Here is an 8,843-nt window from a genome sequence, read left to right on the forward strand (position 1 = left end):
CAGCTCAAAGATACATGGAGGCAGGAAATCTCACTTAAAAAGCTCAGACCCTTTGCAAGCTCACCAGATGACAGTAAACAAACTCTTTCCCTTCTCCTTGACCTCCATTTCTTTATCTGTAGAATAGGCTATATGGATTCAATAGATCTTCTTTAAAATCCCCCCTCCCCCAAATGTCTATGATTCTATATAAACAATACTTTTATTGTTTATTGTTTTATTGAGATGGTTGGATGGCATCACCGACTGGATGGACATGAGTTTGAGCAAGCTCCAGGAGTTAGTGATGGACAGGGAAATCTGGCTTGCTGCAGTCCATGGGGTCACAAAGAATCAGACACGACTGAGCCACTGAACTGAATTGAAACAATACTTATTCAAGGGGGGTCCTGCATACACAGAGGATGCCATCCATCCTTTTTTTCTCCTTGCTTACATTTACTCAGTAAACATTTATTTCATAGGCCCTATTGACTCAGTGGTAAAGAATCTGCCTGCCAATCCAGGAGACACAGGTTGATCCCTGGATGCTTGAAGATCCCCTAGAGAAGGAAATGGCAAGCCACTCCAGTATTCGTTCCTGGGAAATCCCATGGACAGAGGAGCCTGCTGCTGCTGCTGCTAAGTTGCTTCAGTCGTGTCCGACTCTGTGCGACTCCACAGACGGCAGCCCACCAGGCTCCGCCGTCCCTGGGATTCTCCAGGCAAGAACACTGGAGTGGGTTGCCATTTCCTTCTCCAATGCATGAAAGTGAAAAGTGAAAGTGAAGTCGCTCAGTTGTGTCTGACTCTAGCGACCCCATGGACTGCAGCCTAACAGGCTCCTCCATCCATGGGATTTTCCAGGCAAAAGTACTGGAGTAGGGTGCCACTGCCTTCTTCACAAAGGAGCCTGGTGGGCTACAATCCATGGGGTTTGTAGAATGGGGTCACAAAGAGTCAGACAGACTGAGTGACTGAACAACAACAAATAAAGATTAATCAATCAAAAGTATGGCATGTGTGCTAAGTCGGTTCAGTTGCATTCGACTCTTTGCGACGCCATGGACTGCAGCCTGCCAGGCTCCCCTGCCATGGAATTCTCCAGGCAAGAATACTGGAGTGGGTTGCCATTTCGTGCTCAAGGGGATCTTCCCACTCAGGGACTGAATCCACGTCTCCTATGTCTCCTGCCCTGGCAGGTGGGTTCTTTACCACTAGCACCGCCTAGGAAGTCCCCCAAAGTATGGCAGATTCTGAACTTTTAGTGGGTTTATATTTGAAGTTTTCTTTATTTTTAGTCATTTTTCTATTGAGATGCAATTCACATAGCATAAAATTTGCTCTTAAAGTGTATAATTTCGTGATTTTGAATATATTTAGTTATGCGACCATCACCACTATCTGATTCCAGAACTTTCATCATTTTCAATAACAAACTCCATACTCATTAGCAGTCACTCCTCACCCACCCTGTTAGCCCCAAGCCACCACTAATCTATTTTCTGTCTCTATGAATTTGCCTATTCTGGACATTTCATATAAATAGAAACATGTAACATGTAGCCTTTGGGTTTGGCTTCTTAAACTTAACATTTGCAGGGGTCAACCAAGTTGTCACATGTATTAGTACTTCATTCCTTTTTATAGTTGAATAATCTTCCACTGTATGGATAAAACCACATTATGTTTATCCATTCATACACTGAGGGGCATTTTGGATTGTTTCCACTTCTTGGCTTTTAAGAATAATGCTACTAAGACATTTGTGTACAATTTTTTGTGTAAACACATCTGTTCATTTCTCTTGGGTGTATGTCTAGGAGTAGAATTTCTTGGCTAAACTTTTTGAGGAACTAATACACTTTTCCAAAGTGGCTGTACTATTTTACATTCCTACTATGAGGGTTCTAATTTCTCCAAATCCTTAGTGACTGTTGTCATATATGTATGGTAGGTGGTAGTTCAAGATTTTAATTTGCATTTCCCTAATGACTAGAAATGTTGAGCATCTCTTCATATCCTTATCAAGGCTGTTTGTATATCTTCTTTGGAGAAATATCTATTCAAATACTTTGTTCATTTTAAAATTGGGTTATGTGTCTTTTTACTGGTGGTCTTTATAAGAGGTCTTATATCTGATAAGTAACATTAGTCCTTTATCTGATATATATATACATATATATATATATATATTTGTAAATATTTCTTCCTATTATGTGGCTTATCTTTTCACTTTCTTGATAGTGTCCTTTGAAGCACATATGTTTTTGACAGTCATATTTTTACAATACAAAATAACATAGCTAACACATAACACTTAAGAGTTTTCTAGACTATAAAAGTGATTCATACCCATTATAAGAAAAAATTAGAAAAATATAAAAAAAAATAAAGAAAAATAACAATTGCTTATGGCTGTGTCCTAGATTGGGTCTTCTGTGGTGGCTCAGTGATAAAGAATCTGCCTGCCAACGTAAGAGACAGGGGTTTGATCCCAGGGTCGGGAATATTCCCTGGAGAAGGAAATGGCAACCCACTCTAGTATTCTTGCCTGGGAAATCCTGTGAACAGAGGAGCCTGGTGGGCTACAGTCCATGGGGTCGCAAAAGAGTCAGACACAACTTAGTGTCTAAACAATAATAACTATCCTAGATATAGCCACTGTTAAGATTATAGCAAGTTTCCTTCAGGGCCTTTCTAACACTCATTATTTATTTATTTGATATCACCCTCAATAGCATCATGTGGCCCCGTGCTCTATACTTGTGGTCACATTGAGAACTGTCTTACTGGCAGCATCTCCATGTTCAGACCTGTCTCCTCTCCCACCTTTCCCATTAAAACCAATTTGTCCTGTGCCTATTCCCTCAGGATTCAGTTAAGGTAATCTAGTGTATTGATAATGAACATGATGATTATACACACTTGGCAACTAAGGAACATCTGCTCTAGTTCTGAGATATATTCTATCAGACCACTTACATTGTGGCCTTTCGTGTAATGGGTCACCTGCCATATACTAAGAACTACGTGCAAGTACCAGCAGCCAACTCTAACCTCCCTGAGCCTCCAGCTCCTTGTCCAGATAATGGGAGAATACCTACTGTGCCTGCTTCACCAAGCTACAGTAAGGATCAAACCTCACAGAATGAGTTGGGTCAGAATGGACCCTTGATATGCTGCAGGTAAGAATCTGGCACCTTAAGTGTCCCATACACTCAGGCCCAATAATGTACATGGCAGCAAGGAGAGATATCAGGAGAGAATGAGGAAGACATGGGAGGTCACCAAAGTTTGTTAAGACTTTGGTAAGGTCACCAAAGTTTACCAAATCTTAGGGGCAGGTAGAACTGGGACAGGCTCTGGAGTAATTTCCTAATATTCATCTTCATCTCCCCCAACTTCAATTATTTTCTTTACAGTGGATATATACCATAGTTAGCATCAAGATATTTTTTTAAGTTTTTGTCATCCTCAAATCTTTTACAGAGATGTGAAGGAGGGTTTTCTGCTGTCTTCATGCCAGAGTGTTAAAGTCAAGGTGGCAAGAACGTTTGTGTGTGCATATGTGTGTGTGTATGTGTAAGAGAGAGAATGCATGCACAATCCTGAGCACAAGTGAGTCTCCCTCAAAGGGCAGGTGAGCTGCGGGGCAGCGGACTGTACCACTAAGACAGTGGATTCACCACCTGCAGATACTTTTCCAAGAAGGAAACTTCTTGGAAGTTTCCTCACCCTTACCCAAGGTCTGACTGCCGCTCAGGAGTCTTCTTTTTAAGGAACATTTATTAATATTACAAAACCCTAGTCTCTGAATCACAATCTGGAAGACTTATCTTCTGCCAGTGGCTCTGTGGTTTCCTCTTCCAAAAGAGAGCTTCAGCTTCTGTGGCTGGAGAAAGCTAAAATAGAGAAGCAGAAGGGAATGGCCCATACAGCTGGCTTCTGCTTCTCTCTATATCCCAAAGCTCATAACTCACATTTCACTAGTTGGTTTGCTGCTTAGTTAAAAACCTTACAAAGCTTATGAAATAAATGTAAAATAATCTAATTGCCGACTGTCATCAGAAAACACATAAGCCAATGATTATCTAAATCTAGAAAGAAAAGCGGAGAAGGCAATGGCACCCCACTCCAGTACTCTTGCCTGGAAAATCCCATGGGCAAAGGAGCCTGGTAGGCTGTAGTCCATGGGGTCGCTAAGAGTCGGACATGACTGAGCGACTTCACTTTCACTTTTCACTTTCCTGCATTGGAGAAGGAAATGGCAACCCACTCCAGTGTTCTTGCCTGGAGAGTCCCAGGGACGGAGGAGCCTGGTGGGCTGCCGTCTATAGGGTCGCATAGAGTCAGACACGACTGAAGCGATTTAGCAGCAGCAGCAGCAGAAAGAAAAGAAGGTCTCATTTATTTCAACCTGTAATGGTTCCTGGAAATGACTGCTTGAAAGGTAAAGGACTCATCATCAACTTACTTGCTTTTGTTATTTTACAAAGCAAGTTAGGGTTCAGTTTGCAATAGGCTGAAGCCCTTTGTGAATATGTTTTATATGTTACAGAAGGACTTAACCCTAGTTCAGGAAATTTAAGCTAACAGCAATCTGTATTCATAATGATAATCATTATATCATTGTTACTATTATAAAATATTTACAGAGCATTCAAAGGTGTATGACGTTGTCCTAGGATGCTAAGTAGAGGGATTATATGTACAAGCCTATCCCCTGCAGAACCACTATATTTAGAACAATTATTTATTTAACAGATATTTACTGAGGGTCTACTGTGCCCAAAGGATTGTGTTAATTTTTATAAAAGACACAAAGATGAATCCCAAGAGACTATCTGACATTTTGGGGTGTTGACACACACACTGAATTAACTGTAATATAATAATAGACTTTGGCTTGAAAGATATAAATATTAATAATGTAAGTATTATAGCTACTATAATACTTATACTTAATTTATTTATAATATATAATACTTATAGTAATATAGCATTATTATATTTAAACATTTTAGTAATTGATAGCACTTATTAAGAACTTGCTTATCGACATACAGATGGCTAATAAACTCAAGAAAAGATGCTCAACATTGCTCATTATTAGAGAAATGCAGACCAAAACTACAATGAAGTATCACCTCATACCAGTCAGAATGGCCATCATCAAAAAACCTACAATCAATAAATGCTGGATAGGGTGTGGAAAAAGGGAACCCTCTTGCACTGTTGGTGGGAATGGAAATTGACACAGCCACCATGGAGAACAGTATGGAAATTCCTTAAAAAAAAAACTAGGAATTAAACTATCATATGAGCCAACAATCCCACTACTGGGCATGTACCCTGAGGAAATCATAATCAAAAAGGGCACATGTACCCCAGTGTTCACTGTAGCACTATTTACAATAACTAGGACATGGAAGCAACCTAGATGTCCATTGACAGATGAATGGATAAAGAAGTTATGGTATATATACACAATGGACTATTCAGTTCAGTTCAGTCGCTCAGTCATGTCCGACTCTTTGCGACCCCATGAATCACAGCACGCCAGGCCTCCCTGTCCATCACCAACTCCCGGAGTTCACCCAGACTCACGTCCATCAAGTCAGTGATGCCATCCAGCCATCTCATCCTCTGTCATCCCCTTCTCCTCCTGCCCCCAATCCCTCCCAGCATCAGAGTCTTTTCCAATGAGTCAACTCTTCACATAAGGTGGCCAAAGTACTGGAGTTTCAGCTTCAGCATCATTCCCTACAAAGAAATCCCAGGGCCGATCTCCTTCAGAATGGACTGGTTGAATCTCCTTGCAGTCCAAGGGACTCTCAAGAGTCTTCTCCAACACCACAGTTCAAAAGCATCAATTCTTCTGCGCTCAGCCTTCTTCACAGTCCAACTCTCACATCCATACATGACCACAGGAAAAACCACAGCCTTGACTAGATGGACCTTTGTTGGCAAAGTAATATCTCTGCTTTTGAATATGCTATCTAGGTTAGTCATAACTCTCCTTCCAAGGAGTAAGCGTCTTTTAATTTCATGGCTGCAGTCACCATCTGCAGTGATTTTGGAGCCCAAAAAAAGAAAGTCTGACACTGTTTCCACTGTTTCCCCATCTATTTCCCATGAAGTGGTGGGACCGGATGCCATGATCTTCATTTTCTGAATGTTGAGCTTTAAGCCAACTTTTTCACTCTCCACTTTCACTTTCATCAAGAGGCTTTTGAGTTCCTCTTCACTTTCTGCCATAAGGGTGGTGTCATCTGCATATCTGAGGTAATTGATATTTCTCCCGGCAATCTTGATTCCAGCTTGTATTTCTTCCAGTCCAGCATTTCTCATGATATACTCTGCATAGAAGTTAAATAAGCAGGGTGACAATATACAGCCTTGGTGTACTCCTTTTCCTATTTGGAACCAGTCTGTTGTTCCATGTCCAGTTCTAACTGTTGCTTCCTGACCTGCATACAGATTTCTCAAGAGGCAGGTCAGGTGGTCTGATATTCCCATCTCTTTCAGAATTTTCCACAGTTTATTGTGATCCACACAGTCAAAGGCTTTGGCATAGTCAATAAAGCAGAAATAGATGTTTTTCTGGAACTCTCTTGCTTTTTCCATGATCCAGTGGATGTTGGCAATTTGATCTCTGGTTCCTCTGCCTTTTCTAAAACCAGCTTGAACATCTGGAAGTTCAGGGCTCACATATTGCTAAAGCCTGGCTTGGAGAATTTCGAGCATTATTTTACTAACATGTGAGGTGAGTGCAGTTGTGCGGTAGTTTGAGCATTCTTTGGCATTGCCTTTCTTTGGGATTGGAATGAAAACGGACCCTTTCCAGTCCTGTGGCCACTGCTGAGTTTTCCAAATTTGCTGGCATATTGAGTGCAGCACTTTCACAGCATCATCTTTCAGGATTTGAAATAGCTCACCTGGAATTCCATCACCTCCACTAGCTTTGTTCGTAGTGATGCTTTCTAAGGCCCACTTGACTTCACATTCCAGAATGTCTGGCTCTAGATGAGTGATCACACCATCGTGATTATCTGGGTCGTGACTATTACTCAGTCATAAAAAGGAACACATTTGAGTCAGTACTAATGAGCTGGATTAAACTAGAGCCTATTATATAGAGTGAACTAAGAAAGAGAAAGACAAATATCATATAACAACGCATAGAGATGGAATCTAGGAAGATGGTACTGATGAACCTGTCTTCAAGGCAGCTGTGGAGATGCAGACATAAGGGAGTGGATTTATGGACAGGGGGTGGGGAGGAAGAACTGAGAGAGTACTGAAACATATGCATTACCATGTGTAAAATTATTATGTTGGTGAAAAAGTAAATTTGATTTTGCATTGTTGAACATTGCAATTTGATATTAGAATACATTCTTCAATAAATGTGGTTATGTCATTAAAAAAAAAAAGAACTTGCTTCTCCTGTGAGATAGACATGATTATTATTCACAATTTACAGAAATGAAGATGGAACTTTAGAGAGGTTCAGATATCTGCAGGAAGCCACCACAGTGCTCTGTTGTGGGGGCAGGACTCTCACCCAGGTTGCAGGAGTGCAGAGCCAGGTCTCAGCACTGATCATTCCAGCTAGGACAGCACGTGCATTACATTGTTTTGTTTTGCTTTTGCAACCATGTTAGCGATAAACTTTGAGTTGAGTCACTGTCACTGAAGCCTTTTCTCCTTTGGCAAGGAAACCCTGAGCCAATGACCTTTTGACCTTGACCTCATAGCACCATTCTCTAACCCTGGAGTTTTCAGACAACTGAGCTCTCTTTTGAGCCTGGGAGACTTCTTATCAGACAGACTTTTAATGGAAGATAAAAATGAAGTTTCTGTGAGTGAAGCTGACAGGGAGGGGAGACTTGCATGGGTGGTAGGGGCATTGGGGATGGGGAAGGAAGGAAGGAGGCTGCCCCACATTCAACTGAAGATAATCACAGCTGAATCTTAATCAGGAGTGCCGATGTCAACACAACCTCAGTCTCATCTTTAAAGAAGTGTTAACTTTCCCCCTCCTCCCACTGGTGAGGCTGCATCTCAAGCCTCATCAGGTTCCTACACATTAACTAGACTGACAGTCATGAGCCTGATGAGGTTTTAGAATTAATCTGGTTTAATGTTTCTGGATATATTAAGTATAGTTCCCTTCAATCACAAATTATTTTTTAAATGTTAAAGATGGCTTGCCTACCTGGAGGTCCTCAAAACCCTGTAAGGAATGTGGGTGAAGTCAGAGCTTAAGGACCAGAAGCAACCAAGTTGAAGAAATGATGACTCCCCACTTACAGGATCTGATTACGTAAGAGCCTTCTAATGAATGGTGTATTCAAAAGGAGACCTGGGATGTGTAATATCTGCTGGATTTCAACAAAGACGGGTTTAGTCAACTTCACAGTTGTAGAGCCTGACAAAGCACAGCCAAAGAAGGGGAGGAGAATGGTTAAAGTGAAGGAGGTGGACACAGAGTCTGGGGACAATAGCTTTCGTTCATGAGGATCCTCTCCAAAATTCTGCTTTGAGACTTGGAGAGAAGTTTTTATTGTCTCCTGTCATTCCTATACTTCAGCAGGAAAAACATCTAGTTCTAGAAACCTATTATTATTGTCTTCACAAACAGTTCACTCAGCTCCTTTGCACTCACCATCATAGGCCAGCATAAAGGGCAGCTCACTTATTTAGCCAGCACTTGTCTTCAATATCTGTTTGTAGTGTGTGTGCCTCAGGAGGACTTGCCCCCTCTGTCTTGTCTCTTATGTATCTAAGAGCAGGGACTTAGTCTATTTAACTCTCAGTAATTGCTTAGCTAACTGGCTCCATTTTTATAGTGCCAG

The sequence above is a fragment of the Bos indicus genome, chromosome 8, assembly GCF_029378745.1.
Source record: "Bos indicus isolate NIAB-ARS_2022 breed Sahiwal x Tharparkar chromosome 8, NIAB-ARS_B.indTharparkar_mat_pri_1.0, whole genome shotgun sequence".
Lineage (NCBI taxonomy): Eukaryota > Metazoa > Chordata > Mammalia > Artiodactyla > Bovidae > Bos > Bos indicus.